This window comes from Dromaius novaehollandiae, chromosome Z, assembly GCF_036370855.1.
Source record: "Dromaius novaehollandiae isolate bDroNov1 chromosome Z, bDroNov1.hap1, whole genome shotgun sequence".
NCBI lineage: Eukaryota > Metazoa > Chordata > Aves > Casuariiformes > Dromaiidae > Dromaius > Dromaius novaehollandiae.
Window position 1 is genome coordinate 31,277,047 of NC_088132.1, and position 15,293 is coordinate 31,292,339.

The window sequence follows — 15,293 nt, forward strand, 5'->3', positions numbered from 1 at the left end:
AACAGCATTCCAAGGTGTGGTACAGATATCTGGATGGAGGTAGAAGGGAAAGACTCTCCTGCTGTTATTGAGCTGTGATTCTAAGGCCTAGCTGAAACCTATTTTGGGGCAATTCAACAAAAAAAGGAAGTTAATGAAATATTTTTGAATCATTTCTCAACAAGCTTCAGTGACTTCATTCGCTGGTGCAATTAATCTGTCACCTTTATCTGTGCTGAATTCACCAAAACAAAACAAAAATGAAGGGAATGTATTCATCACATAATTACAATTAAAGGTTCAGATTTAGACAAGCTGCCACAGGGAGATGTAATTTACACTTCCTAACATCAGCCAACCCTCCTATGCCAGAGGGGGCAATTCATCACTCTGGAGGGGTCTATGTTGTTTCATGAGAGCTCTCCTGGCAAGAGGCACCAAGTCAACACTCTCTTCTCCATCCTAGTCATGCCCCCTTCTGGACAACACTACCCGCTCCTTCAGCTCCTCTGGGCCTACACAGCTCGAACCTTGGAGTACCTAGCACTCTATATTCACATTATTTACATTGTACCTGCAGTTTGCAGCTGCAGCTTCCCCATACACATTGCAAGGAAGGGGAAGGAAATTCTCGAGCATTAGAAACAAGACTTCAGGGTACAAATATAATCTCATATGCACTTTTTAAAAAATCCTGTATCTCTGAATACATGAAGACAAGGAAGAAAAGTTCTTAATGAAAAAGGGGACATAAAGGCAAAACTGCATTTAAAACTAAGTTGGAGTGCTACCTATTTCAGATCTCAGATCTACTTCTTGAATCGCCTTCTTTTATGCTTCCATAGTGTTTACCAAAGATTCCTTCTTTCCAGTTCCTTTTCATATCATAAATGTAATGATTAAAAAATCTATCTGCTACATGTTATTAGAGCCCTATTCTGTAGTATTTATTTAAGCTTCAGTTAACCAAAGTTTTGTATTTCTCACCTGATACTTGAATTTTTTAATAGCATTTGTGGCAAATCTTTGTGTTCAGTATTAAATGAAATAGTCCTAGCCACATCGAGCTGCGTAACGCACAAAATGTTTTCAAAATAGAATCACAAAATTTAGATGTTCAGTGTTAGGGAATTTTTAAACACATCGAAGAAGTGCCTTTTTTATGGAGTTAAGACTAACCTTAACTTCCTCTTTTTGAAGACTCTGGGCAGTGTTTAACATGTAAAGAGTTATTTTGCTAATAAAGAAAGCCCACTGTGACCTTTGCATCACCTATGATACAAAAAACCCTCCTACCACAGCAGAAAGCATTGTCAGATTTAAACTCTTACCATTTTAATTGTGATCAACGATAAGTTCTTTCCCATCAGCAATAGGGAAAAACATTCCTAGTCCTTGAGAAAAGTGTGAGGACCCTTTATGTTAACTAAAACAAATTGAGTATTGATTTCCAGGTTAAAATTTTGTTTGTATAAACTGCAGACGACTAAGCAAGATTTTAACAGTATAATATCTCATGACAAAGGACTTCAGAGCGCTTTACAAAAATAAAAAACTTTAAGCAGTATAATGACTTTCCTTTGAAGACAGATAAACTGAACCAAGTTCAGATTCTCATTTTTTAGAGAGGTTGCTGGATCTAAGTGACATTGTTTGTGGGCATGTAATTTGGAATTAAGAATCTGAAAAAAGATTTGAAAAAGAGGGCCTGAATGCCTCATGTAAGTGGTCATGGATACTTAAGCCAGCATCTACTGGAATGACTTCAGCCTCTGACAATAATTTAGTCTCTGTTCACGAGATTCCTCCTTTACCTTCTCAATCATTTGAGTTGAGAAGATGATTATTTACAAAATTCTTCATAGTATTACTACTATACTGTCTCCAATTGAGTTATATGAACATTCATTTTACTAATCTCTTGTCACCACTGAGTAGCGAAACAGAATATAAGGGGTTTGAGCCTTTCCCTGTTCAGAAACTAGACCACATACACTTCTTACAACTAAAGACATTTTAAAATAACACTTCATTAAAGCATAGTCATTGTAACTGTATGCTATCTTTTCCCCTTCTTCTCTTTTTCAAATCCACTCAGTATACAAAGCCACTAGCCATGGAAAAAGGATGTGTAATCCTAACTCTAAAAGAAAGAACATAATTTGTATGTTCATTACTGTTTAAATAACACACTCAATTTTATATAAAGTACATAATAAGCTTTGCTTCTTACCAATCCTTAGTATTTGTACAGCACATATCTTTTACATTTTTTCTTAGGAAAAATTGTTTTCACAATGTTTATGTTCCTGACAATATTGAGACTTGTTCAGGATGGCCAACTGATTTTTCCATAAACAGTAGAAATAATCATAAGACATCATGCTGGGAGTCTGAACTACCACCCAGAGTGTCTCTTATTTTTAGATGTCACTACTCATGCATTTACGTTTTTTAAACATGCTTTTGGCTTTACTTTCAACTTTATATTCACTATGAAGCTTGACCTGCCTGTCATTTTTGTATGCAAACTGAACCAAATGCAGTCCTCTGTTCTCAACATTTTTGAAAGTACAACCTCATTTTGAATGGTCTCTGCTCCTCAGAGCTCAGTTCTTCTAGGGTGGAGAGGTGAGGCTTTTGTAGGCTTTGTAGTCTGCTGCCTTCCCTGGAGCATTGGGTAGTTGTTAGCAACTGAGGGCAGTTTTCCAGATCCCCCATCCCAGGGAAACTGTACCACTGCTAATAAAAGCACTGCTAATAAAACCTTTTTAATGCCTTTTTAATACCTTCTGGATTATGTGTGACATCACAGTTTCAGAAAGACAGAACAAGAGCAATGGTGATAAACTGAATTCAGCATCATTACACACCACTGTAACAGAAAATAGAATTGACATCAGTTTCCTTTTAAAAGTGACAGGAGATCTGAAATGAGGAGGAGGACAATGTAGATAATTTATTACAGTATTAGGCACTAGGATTAATACTGAGACATTAGGCTTAATAATGATTTAAAACTTAAAAAAAATAAACTTGGAAGCACAGGACAAGTCACTGTTCTTGATCAATACAAAACAAATATTTTCACTGTATATCAAGTTAACAGTGGTGATTCTTAATTCTCCAAAACGTCTAAAAACAATCTTTTTATTTCCCATTGTATGATTTTCAGTAGGTTTTAGTGTGAATAATCATGGAATTTGTTTTGGTCCTGCTGCATGACCAAATTGGCATTTAATCTATACTTTGCAAAGAAAAATGAATTTGGATATACTGATTTGGGTATGTGGTTGCACACACAACATATACAACACAAACACATTCTTCACGTCATATTTCTGTACCCAAGTGTTTATCAGATCCATGTAATGAAAAGAAAAAAGAAATCTATGTCCTGATGATCCTTTTTATTAAATGTCACTCACACTTAGCTGGGACAGGTATGAACAGCACTCTGAAATGACACTGAAGAACAATACAAAACTTTTGATTGTACTCTCCTAGGCCAGTCACTCTTGGCAGGGCACTGTGTGTGCCTCTCTTTCTTTCCTGCCCTTTCAGCTAATTCATCTGGCCTGCAGAGCAGCTCTCTTGCAGGGTCTTATTAAACTCTGTCCCTTCTAGGATACTCCGACTCCAAAGTAAGCACAAAGAAACAAACTTTTTCACCACTTTTGGGCCCAAGCTTTCATTAGACTCTTCACCTCTGGTATACACTACAAATACTTCAATCCTGCCCAGGTTCAGGCAAGCTTAAGTTAGTTTTTGGCAGCTAAATAAGCAATCATCTCCTATCAAGCCCTACCTTTCCACAGGGAGCAATCTTCCCTGGGTTCTGGCAATCAGCCACTGTGTTTACTCTCATGGTAACAGATTAAAAAAAAAAAAAAAAAAAGTCTTTCCCCATCTCAAACCAAAAAAACTGTGCTAGGCTTCTCCCTCTTAGAATCCTCCAAGAAGTTTAATATCAGTCTCAGTTGCTCCAGAGCTGATTAAGACCTCTTGGAGACCACTATGTATCTCTTATGTAAGGCTGATAAACTCCACTAACGTTGTCTGAATCTTTGTCTAATTCAGGAATAATACAGACAGATCTCTTTTTCTTATTTTAAAGAAAAAGTTGCTTCTACCAGAGGTGAGAATGGAGACCACATCATTAGGCATGATTCATATCACATATTTTGGGGCAGATCATTTCAGAAGTCTCTTAAAGTGTATTGATTGTATTTATACCACAAATACAAATGTACTGGGAGATATGCAAGATGGGATGGAGGAATAAGTATTCCAATAACTTCATTGTGCCAAGGCCGTTACAAAGACAGACATGTGGCAGTAACTAGAGTGAGCAAATTCATCCTGGTGTTAGCTGAGGCATATACAGCAAAGCTCTGACAGGTAAGAGTATGTGTTCACAGGGGTAGGTGTGCAAAAGTGACCATCTGATGAGTTTGATACTGTGATTGTTGCTTGCTGTTCCAACCTTACTGTAAATTAGAACTAACACATGAAGGTGGTTTGGGAAGCTCTGACTATATGCCAAAATTGTGGTAGTGTAAAACATCATATGTCAGTTCTACTGCACAATAAGATCTATCTATACTGAGGTTTCTTGACATCAGTGTGTTGATTTGCCCTAACAATTCAAGTTTTACTACCAACGTTTATTACCTAAGAGAGTGCTTCAGGCTGTCAGTACCTTCCATTTCCAACTTATTATACATGTTGCAAACAAAAATCTCCATTGTATGTATCATTTTTGTTTGTTTGTTTTGCTGCTTACTCAAAGACTTACTACATACTGGCTGTGCTAGCTCCACTGGAGATCATAAGATTATGTCACTCTTGATTCTTAAATGTAATTGAATACCACGTACGCTTGTTCCTGTTGGTGGTCAACTCAGTAATGACAGGTACCGAAGCAGGAAGTATTGCAATAGTTAGAACAAGTTCTGAGAAGCCAGGAACATTACTATTAAAAGTTTTCGTCAAGCTATCCTAGTTCCACACATGACACACACATCTTTCAAATAACAGAACAACAGCCAGAGGTTTAAGTAATGGCCCTCCAGTGTTGAGTGGCTACTTGCTATATGTGATGTAATTGTGAATCATAATATATTATGATTCAGTCTTATGAAGTTATTCAGTCTTAGTAACAGAACGGTATGTTTTCAAGCATTTTAGTAATCTACTTAAGGTCCATAGAAAAAAAAAATAAGCCAAACTTGTACAGTGAAGGACGGGTTTTGGGAATTCTTAAACAAAGAATGATTTCTTCCAGAAGGACCTTTTCTTCAAAGAAGGTCCTCACCAGCCCTTGGAGTGTAAAGCCTTATTATAAATCATATTTACAACATCCTACGAATATATTGCAACTACTGTGCAATAGCAGATGCCATTTTTCAAATGAGATTAAAACAGTACTTTATGACCAGTTATGATAATTAAAGATCTCATTACATTTTTTTGCAAGAATTGGGACAGCTGCTATGGCCTTCTGATCAAAATTCAGTCAAGAGTATTAAATTATCTGATATCTGCTTAATATTCTATTCATTTTGATAAGCAGCATGCAGTATTGATTTTCTGACCTATATACTCAGCTATAGTGAAGAATTTCTCAGAACAGCTCAAGAAGAAAATATATATAAAGCCTGTGCTTTCTCTGATTTGGTACTCAGTCAGTGTGTGAAACAGTTTCTCAGGAAGTGCAAGTTTGCTGCAGATTGTACACAAAAATAATGCTGATTCATGCTCTCTTTTCACAGTTATGCACTCCTCCTCAAAAAAGATGCTGCCTTCAGCATACTGTTCTTTCTGTGGCTAACAGTGCTGTCTTTATGGCCCAAATGTCATAGAAGTACCTTACAAATGTACCAAACTGTTACCTTACAGTATCTGATGATCCAAACTCTTTTCTTCTGTAACATTAATGGTTACAAATCCAAACAAGAAGAGACCACAGCTCAGGGACAGACAGCATATTCAACTGTTATTCTGAAAGACACTGGAGTTCGTGGAGGGCATCTCAAATCAGCAAATATTTTAGAAGTACAAGTTCCCCCTTCATAGCCAGGCAGGAACAGTAAATGTCAGAAGAATAAACTGAAATGTGTCTGTGGCAAAGACAGGAGTTCTGTGCACAGAAGGACAAAAAGAAAAATGGAACTGAATTATGCAATTACTGACCTTCCTTCTTCTGCTACGGTCCATGGTTTAAAATATTGTTAACATGAAAATTTACCCTTTACTTCTGTATTAGACTAAAAGGAATGTAAGAAGGAACATTCATGACTGAGTGATCTCTACATCTTCCATTGCATCTAGCTTCTATTTCTATACTTTGGTTCTCTTTTCCACTTCTGTCTTCCCTTTCACTCATTTTCATGGTTTGCTTATCATCTAGTACCTTTCACAAGACTAACATAGCATGGATCTATTGGAAGATTGCTTTCAAGCCTCTTCTTCTTATCTCCTTGTACTTGGATGCTCTCCACGCTAATTCATTGAGGATAGGAAGGCTTTCGTCTTGAGCCTAGGCTTGTGCTTTAGCAGTCCACCTTCCAAGTGGGAGTTGTTTATTAACTAAAAGGAGCAGACATTTCAAGCCAGACTTGACAAAAAGCAGAAAAGAGGCATAAGATTGGACGGTGCACTCTAGCTAAATGGGGTGTTGCTATTTCCTCTCACTCGACACCTAGTCTGCTCTCCCAGATGTTGGTGTTATATATCAGGCAAGTGCAGAGTGATTTCTTTTGGTTGCTGAGTAGGATTCTTTTGGAGGCTATGTGGCACAGAATATGAAATATGAGTTACTTGATGCAGAAATAAATTATATGGTTTAAGTTTCTAATCTGAAATGAAATCATTACCTGTAACGCTTGAATGTACATCTTTATAAACTTCCGTAGCCAAAGGGATTGTAACAGCACATATAAACTTCAGGTTTAGGGTCTGATAAGATTTCTGATGATGCTAGAACGATCTTAGGAAATGAAACACATCTAATTGAAAACAGTAGGAGTTGGCCCAATGACTTCCAATAAATTCTAGATAAGAATCCTCCTTAGCTACTGAAGAGGCCTTGAAGAACCAGAACAATGCTGACACCAAACGTTTAATAATTATATGCTCTTCTCAGGCTGCTTTTAATTTTGTATTTCAATAGCACAGAACAGCTCCAAGCCCTCCGTACTAGGACCTGTTATACACAGACCTAAGGTGTTAGACTGAAATAGTTTAGGGACACAGTGCAAGCTGAGAGACAAAAGAATATAGGGATTGGAATTGCAAACAGCAATGCTATGTTTTGTATATTTGTATATTGCAAACAGGCTATGATATTTTGGACAAAGGACAACAGACAGCATGTCAGCTTCCTCTAGTAAAATAGCACACAAACTCTTCAGTAGATTTCAGGCACCACAGATGTGCTAAGCTTTAGAGAGGCCTGTATGGGGGAAAATAATTCAACCTTGTGGCTGAGTCTGGCACAGCACATCCTCCTCCCTAGGCTTCTTCTGGCAGCTACTTTAGTTTTGTGGCAGTCTACTTTTGCATGGGACTCAGTCTTCCAACTAGGTCTAAACCAGTATAAATTTTACAAGTAGCACTCATAAAAGGCTCACAAACAGTGTCAGGATCCTGGTGAAGGCTGTAGCCCTTTTCTTCCCCCCTCCCCCCCCCCAAAGCAAGAGGAGGTTAAAAAGTATATAGAAGCTGCATGCAACCTGCTCCTCTCGTTTCAACTTTTCTGTTTCCTAGTTTAGTATCCTCTCTTTGGATAGCCTGCCACTACTGCTGTAGCAGCTTACAATCTTTAATGCAATTCTTACAGGTATTCAGAAATGAACTGTTCACTACATACTCTAATGTCAAGACAAGGCTTACAGTCTCACTGCAGAGCCTGATTCACCAGCCTCACAAGATTAAGATTGTGTGGCCTTCCTATGAACTTGAAAGGTACAACTCTGAAATGATAAATAACAGTGCCTCAGGCAGCAAGGAGAAGGAGAGTCAGACTGTTTCCTTCATCATACTCAGGCATTACTGACAACACAGAAAAAAACTATTCCTTAAATAAAATCCAAGAAACAAGCCTTTTTCTGGTGCCTTGCAGACGAGCTGGCAGACAGCATCAGTCTTTGTTTTCTGAGAAAGGAATGCCCTCAGTCCTATATCATGAGCATGTGTCTGTGATATAAAATTTTAGTATCATTTATATTAAAAGGACTAGTTATCAATTTAAGTTGCCTTTCAAGAAGCAAAGGTCTTTCTTTTACCATCAGCTTATCTTTGGTTCATACTCTCTACACCACCTGTCAGAGAAGCTTTACTGGTAGTGTCAACGAGTGTGAGCTTCAGTATATAGCCAAACTAAAGAAGTGCCTTAACTAATGATACATGGAATGGAATAGATCAAACATACTTTGTCTTCTTAGAGCCTGAAATTTCCCAGAGTCTCCACTATACAAAGTTATAATGTCACCTGAATCTCTCAACCAAGGACTACTTGTGATTCAGATCTTGAAGGGTTTGTTTTCAGTAGAGAATATTTTCCATGTTCTGTAATATTTCCCTGAGTTATTCTATTTAGCCCTATGAACACAAGACTAATAGGGTCATGGGCCCAACTGATTCATACATGGTCCACTTGGAGGGCATTTCTGTTACTGTTAGTCACAGAGGGCACTTTGGGGGCCTAGCTCTCTAGACAAGAAACATTTCCATTGTTTGCAGAGTGTCAGATGAAAACAAGCCAGTCAAAAATAGATCATCTTCTACAGTAAGAGAGAAGCATTTACTATAAAACACAATACAGGGACCACAGCCTGACTGCTGACATTACCACCATTGTGGATCATAAATTCAGCTAGAAATGATTGTCCCTGCTGTTCTGGGACAGGCCCCATTCTTGGATTCTTGCTCACCAAGAATCTCCTGTCCCTTCCTGCATCTCACCTCAGTCCTGGATTTTAGGAGAAACTAGCAGTCCCCATTGCAATTGACTCCTAGGGCCCCTGGCAGAGAAATTTTTGCTTGTATTTTGCATATGAAGAACAAAATAAAACCTCTAAGAAGCCAACACTAAAAATACAGGGCCTACCTTTATACATGGAAAGCTTTGGCAAGTGCCAGTGCCTTAGGAAGCGGTGCTCTATCTCAGGTCTGAGGCATGCCTCATCACCCTGTCTTGAGAGCCTCCCTGCACAAGTCCCACAAGTGTGCCCAACTAGGGCTAACCGTGACCAAGAAGTCTCACGGCAAAGTAGAGAGTTCTTCTAACCTTCTAACCAGTAAGGGGTTTGCAGCTACAGTGCTGTGTCAAACTGCTGAACATGAAATGCACGATAATGCATGAGAAAACAACCCCCACCCCCCCACACACATGCACAGACTTTTTTTTCTTTTTTTCAGGTCACTGGGAATGACTAAGTACAGTGCAGTGCTGAAATTCCAGAAGCTGTGTTTGAATTACGGCATCCTTTGGGGACAGCAAATATCTTCCAGCTCCACTCCATTTCCCATGAGGAAAACAAAAATGCAAGCCTCCACATTCCACATGGAGTGTAACTGGACTGTGTTCACCTAGGGCTAGAACTGTACATGTTTATTAGGTGTAGCAATGGTGGTACATAGCAGGAAGCTGAAAGTATATTTTAGAGGGCAGAGGACTACTAACAAAAAACAAAGTTTGCCAGTGTCATCCTACAAGCTTGGACTATAGATTCATAATAGTATTTACTATTATTCTCACATTTTGTGTTAGGGAATACTACTCCAGACTATTTAAGCTATCAGTTGTCAATATGAAATAGCCCCAAACTAAAGATATTTCACAGGAGAGGAATCATTGATTTTTTCCAGCTTTGAGGGAAGAATTATCCACCCTCAAAATCTACCACTGCAACTAATTCAGTGAATCTGAATTACCCAAGCCACACGAGTAAGACACGTCAGGAACGGACGGTCTACAACTGCAGCCACTTCATAGGGGGCCTCTGTCCATGGTGCCAGCTGAGGCAGTTCCTTGCTTGCTGTTAGGTGAGCAGCACAATAGAAGATTAGAAAGGATGAATCCTTAGGGGTACAGTATCTGAGGAACCTGAAAGACACAGTATGTCTCTTTAATCTTCTGGAGGAACCCAAGCATAATCAAATAGTAGCCATTCGTTCTTTTTCTAAAACAAAGGCGTTAAAATACTATTTGCGTAACTCTACATGTGGAGAAAATGGCTTTGGTCCAAAAAGCGTATAATATAGACAGATAACAGAAAAGACAAAATAGCAGCAGGCATGTAACAATAGTCAGACGACACAGCAGTGACACTGAGCTTGTGTCCTTGTCAGTTTTCTTCAGATATATTCTTCATTTTTTCACCTTTGCATTAGCTACCATATACCTGAAGGAAATAATAAGCTAAATGCACTAGCATTAAATGAGAAGAAAATACAGCTCAACAACCTCAAAAGCCACTTCTCCGTGTAAAATAAAACTTGACCTAGCAGAAGCTGTACCTATTAAACTAATCTTTCCTGAAAAATACTTACTCAAATAAAACTCAAGTAAAATGGAAACACAACAAAAGTCCTCTAAACAACAAGCCCATTTGTGGAGGCGCCATCCCTCTATTTGCTGTGAAAGAAAACAGGTCCTTACATACTGCGTTATAGCTCCCTCTGTAGGAAGCATGTACATAAATAATTTTGTGAGTCAGCAACTATACACATTGGTCTCAGCTTAGGCATTTCGTGTATCCTGGTTTTGAAAGCCTGGAATTCACTCATTACGTCCCTAATTTTATCTCCCTCTCATCCTAGGACTCCTTCTTGAAGTCAGAAGGAAAAAAGGGAAAAGGGAAGGCAAGAAAGAAATAAAAGTGAGATCACAATCTATGCCTTCATCCTAGTTAAATGAACTGTTTTATATGACTCAGAGGAACATTCTAAACTAAAAAAGCCTTTACTAAAATACAGTATTGTGATGGGTCTGGAACATTTTTCAAAGTTGGATTCCTTCCTTGTGCCTTTTTCTTTGTCAATTCCAATTTTAAGGCAAGGTATTAAAGTGGTAGCCAATGATGATTGTTCAGTTAGAATAAAGGCTTTTTTCTCAGAAAAAAATCGGAGTTCTGTAGGAACTAATTCTTGTGGAACTTGCCACACTGACCACCATTTTCATACTATCTAAATGCCTATGCCTTCACTCACACTGTGAGGTCACAGTTATAATGCATCTGAAAGTAAATATACAGCAATGTTAATAAACTACTAAACTACTAAAAGGTGTTAGCACGCTCACCTAACAGTTTCAGCTATGGCCATATACTAAATTATCCAAGCTACCTTTAAGCTGCCTTGCTTGTGTGCAGTTATCAGTTTCAATTCAATGAGACAGAGCACAATGCAGGCTGGAAAACCTACACAAAAAAATAAGGAAGCCCACCCTGGCTAAGCTCTTTCCTGCTGTGGCTAAACTGCACCTTGATATCCAAATGAACTAGTTTAAAGCTATGTCAGTATAAACAAGCTGAAGGACAGGTTTTCTGGTACAACTACTTTAATATAGCTACACTTCTGAATTCTTCTAATATAGATACAACTTACACTGGCAAGAGTACTTTTTTGGAATAACCCATCCTATTTACCTGAATAAATCAAGTCAGCAACTTGTTGGTATAAATATGTTTCAGATATCATAATGCTTACATTACAATACTGAGAAAAGTTTTAAGTGTACACGCAGATCAGACATTTTTGTCAGATGAAATGGCCTTTGTCAAATGACAGCGGTAGGTTTTGATGGAGATATGCAAATTGATATACTGCTCCATTTTCTTGTCTTGGAGGCACATGCATTCTAAAACAGAGTTCAGAGTGAATCACTGAGCAATACAATCTTCTCTGGTTAGCTTATGCAAATGGAGACAACCGCGTTAGCTCACACAGAAGAATGACTTTTGTGTTTATATTAAATTATTTTTAAATGGTTCTGGCATGAATGATGCTGTTTTGTTCCATGTCTACATTTTTTTGTACTTCTGCTGCTAATTCTATTTGGGGTCCTTTGATTTTAGTGTGGAAGTCAGAAATTTTTAGTAGAGAACAACATACTACAGGTAAAAGTTGGTCTTAGAATTTGAGTTTAGGAGCAAGCATCTAGAGTTTAGAAATGAGAAACTAAGGATCTAAGGATTTTTTATTACTGGTTGCTGTAAGTCTTCCTTTCTCTCTTGGGCAAATCTTTCACTCAACCTCCTTTTATTTGGTTGCCTAGCTGTAAAATGGTTTGCTACACTCAGTATATGTTAAGATATGTTATTGATTAGGTTTCAGAGATTCTATGACAGAAGATATCGTTGATATTAAATAAAAGATTTGAAGAAAATTAATTAACAACTTCATGCAGTTTGTGGTGTATTTGTTTTTCAGTTACAGGTTTATCCCATCACCTATTTGTAGTACATTCCAAATTTGGTAATATAACAAAGTGGATAATTGGCTAATCACATCGTTGTTTCTGTAACACATGCAGCTTGTTTGACATTTGTGAGATACAGTATCTGATAACAATTTTAAAATTCCTCTAGTAGGCATTTGCTGCACTGGCTAGGTTTGTTCCTGGCAAGAAACTAAAGGCATAAGATCTGTTTGCATTCTTACTGCAGTGTGGACAGCACATTAGCATGAACCCCGATTTCTGAGAATGCTATAAACTAGATTTACCCTACAGGAAATTCCCTCTAGTGAACAAGATGAAAGCAATTCATTTCTCACGAATATTCACTCTTACTCATTAACAAAGTAGAACAAATTTGATATATGAATCAAAATATAGGCCTGGAGATTTTGGCTGATTTCTCTAGATCAGCAATTTTACAGGACCTCTGATCACAATGAATTCTGGCAGCTCCCGTGAGAGCTATGTGGTAGTTCATAAAATTAAGTAATATTCAGTTACATGCATTCTGTTTGTATTTCAGATCTTTTCCTTTATTTTGCACTGTATGTATTGTAATCTTCGATTTGACTTTGCAAAGTGACGAGATGTGATTATAGCATCTACTAGTCTCCTCTAATGATCTTCAAATCTTCTGGCCAATTTCAGCTAAATGGGTGACAGAATAACTGAATCTTAGGTAAGATTAGGTCAGAAGTTAGGTGGTCATATAGTCCAACTTTTTGCTGAAAACTGGCCTAACTTCAAGTTAGATTATATTGCTCGTGACTTTGTCAAGTTTTACAAATCTCTAAAGATATATTTTCTGCCTCCTAAAAAATCTCTGATAATTACATGCCTAAAAATTCAATGAAATTTGCCATCTGGGTAGAGAGGCCAATATGAATGCCATTGTCAAAGGAAAGGCAGATGGGAGGCAGCTATTACACATTTTGCTTGGCTGCTGCTAGTTAGCCAGTCAGCTGATATCTGAGATTATTATTGCCTATGCAAGGACTGGCAAGAAAGAGCCTTGTGAACAGTATAAAGGAAAAAAATACAAGTTTTGTTAGGTCTCCTGTCTCCAGAATAGTTAGGTTTTTTTGAGTGCTAAAATTAATAGACACAAGATGGTAAGCAAAAGCTTAATTTTTCAATTACTTTTTCACTCATGAAATGGAGTTCCACCTCATAAAGAACATTTTCATGATAGAGATATAGGAAGCATATATACCTAACTAGCCCAGGTTAAGAAACATTAATTGCACACTGCTTTCAAATAAATGTAAACCATCTAGTTTCATTTTAACTACAATTTGGTTTAGTTTTGAAGGTCAAATTCAGATGGGCAGGTCTTCGATTGTTATGAATTTAGTGCCTAGTCCCGCAGTTCTCACAAGTCCATCACTCTTTGGTGTAGCAGAGTTCAACTGGAAACTTTTCAGAGGAAAAAACTATAAATTGCTACAGTATGGACTTCAGCTTCCTTGATTAGGCTGTAACACACACAATTCTGTGGATTGATACAGATAGGGACTAGTGACATACCCTCAGTTTAGACTCTTTTAAGCCTAGCTAACCCTAGATTTATGAACTAGTGTGAGGATTACACAACAGCACCGTATTCAAGACTCCAGCACTCTATTATAAATTCAATTTAAATTACAAAAATTCTGTGACCTCTCCATATAATTTTAGATACTACTAAATTTGAGAACAGTATCTTTCTAATTTTAATATGATACACTACTCAGTGTATTTTATACTACCCTTACATTTTAATGTCTGCTTATTTGTCCACAAGCACTTTCCTACTGATAAACAAACAAATGTATTAGAGATGTCACTACAGAGATGGAAGAGATATAACTGAGGCATATGAGAAGACAAAGAAATGCCTGAGATTTTTGGGAATGTACTAGATTACCATTAAGATCAGCAAAAAAAAGAAAAAACAAAACAAAACAAAAAAAACCCAGCATTGTTAATATGGAAATTTGTGTTTATATATTTTTCATGATGACCTGTAAAAGTCCACAGAATATCTATTCCATGTGCTGGCAAACTTTAAGGAAGTGGGAGAAAATGACTCTTTTCTCTGTTAATGGTTTTCATCAGAAATAAAAATATTGTGAATGTAACGTATCCTTATTACAGCTTAGAGACCGTAAACTTGTGGACCTCTCTGAATGTCAATGAAAAATGTTAATGAAATGTTAATGAAAAATGAAGGTTTATTGAATGGGCAGCTGGCATGCCAGTTGTCCAGGAAAGGATGACAAAAATCTTTATAATTCAGTTGTACATGTACATACTATTGCACTCTATCAAACACATCAATAACCCCCCCCTTAAATTAGTTGAAATAATTTGGTACACTACATCAGAAGTATTATCATAGCTAAAGTAAAGATCTTTCCAAAACAAGAGCTTAGACAAAATTCATTTTCAGCCTGATTTCAGTGCCGTTTAAACTGATACTTCACCTTTGAGTATTAAAGAAAAATAGCTTGCAATGATATAAATAAATCTCAGTATAGCATTAAAAGTTACATTTGAGCCACTCCAAGAAATCAGCTATACATACGCATGTTAACTATGGTTTTGGCATACCAGCAGTATTTAGCAATCCAGCACTATACATTCTTGCAAAGGAGGGTGACATCAAAACTGCTAAGCATTTCAGGGATTCAGTAATACAGACTAATTTTGTCTTCTTATTGCAGATGTGGAGGTTTGCTTAGCTGACAAATTGGATTTTATTTCCTAGTCAACTATATCTTTCAATGACCAATCATCATCCAGCCCTGAAATAAATGTTACCTGATTAGAGTAGTAAAGGTTAAAACATTTAAAACACATGCTGTAG

The 15,293-nt window shown here is 37.3% G+C and overlaps 1 long non-coding RNA gene across 2 annotated transcripts in view; it reads right to left on the minus strand.

The window, feature by feature from the left end:
• The window catches only part of LOC135324945 (uncharacterized), a 45,417-nt gene that overhangs the window by 18,175 nt on the left and 11,949 nt on the right, over positions 1-15,293 (minus strand). The window contains exon 4 of one of the 2 annotated variants that reach the window (XR_010386166.1): positions 9,457-10,090. The exons of the other annotated variant lie outside the window; for it this stretch is intronic. This is a non-coding gene — a long non-coding RNA (uncharacterized LOC135324945). Of the gene's footprint in view, positions 1-9,456; positions 10,091-15,293 lie in introns of those variants that run through there. 2 annotated transcript variants of the gene reach the window in all.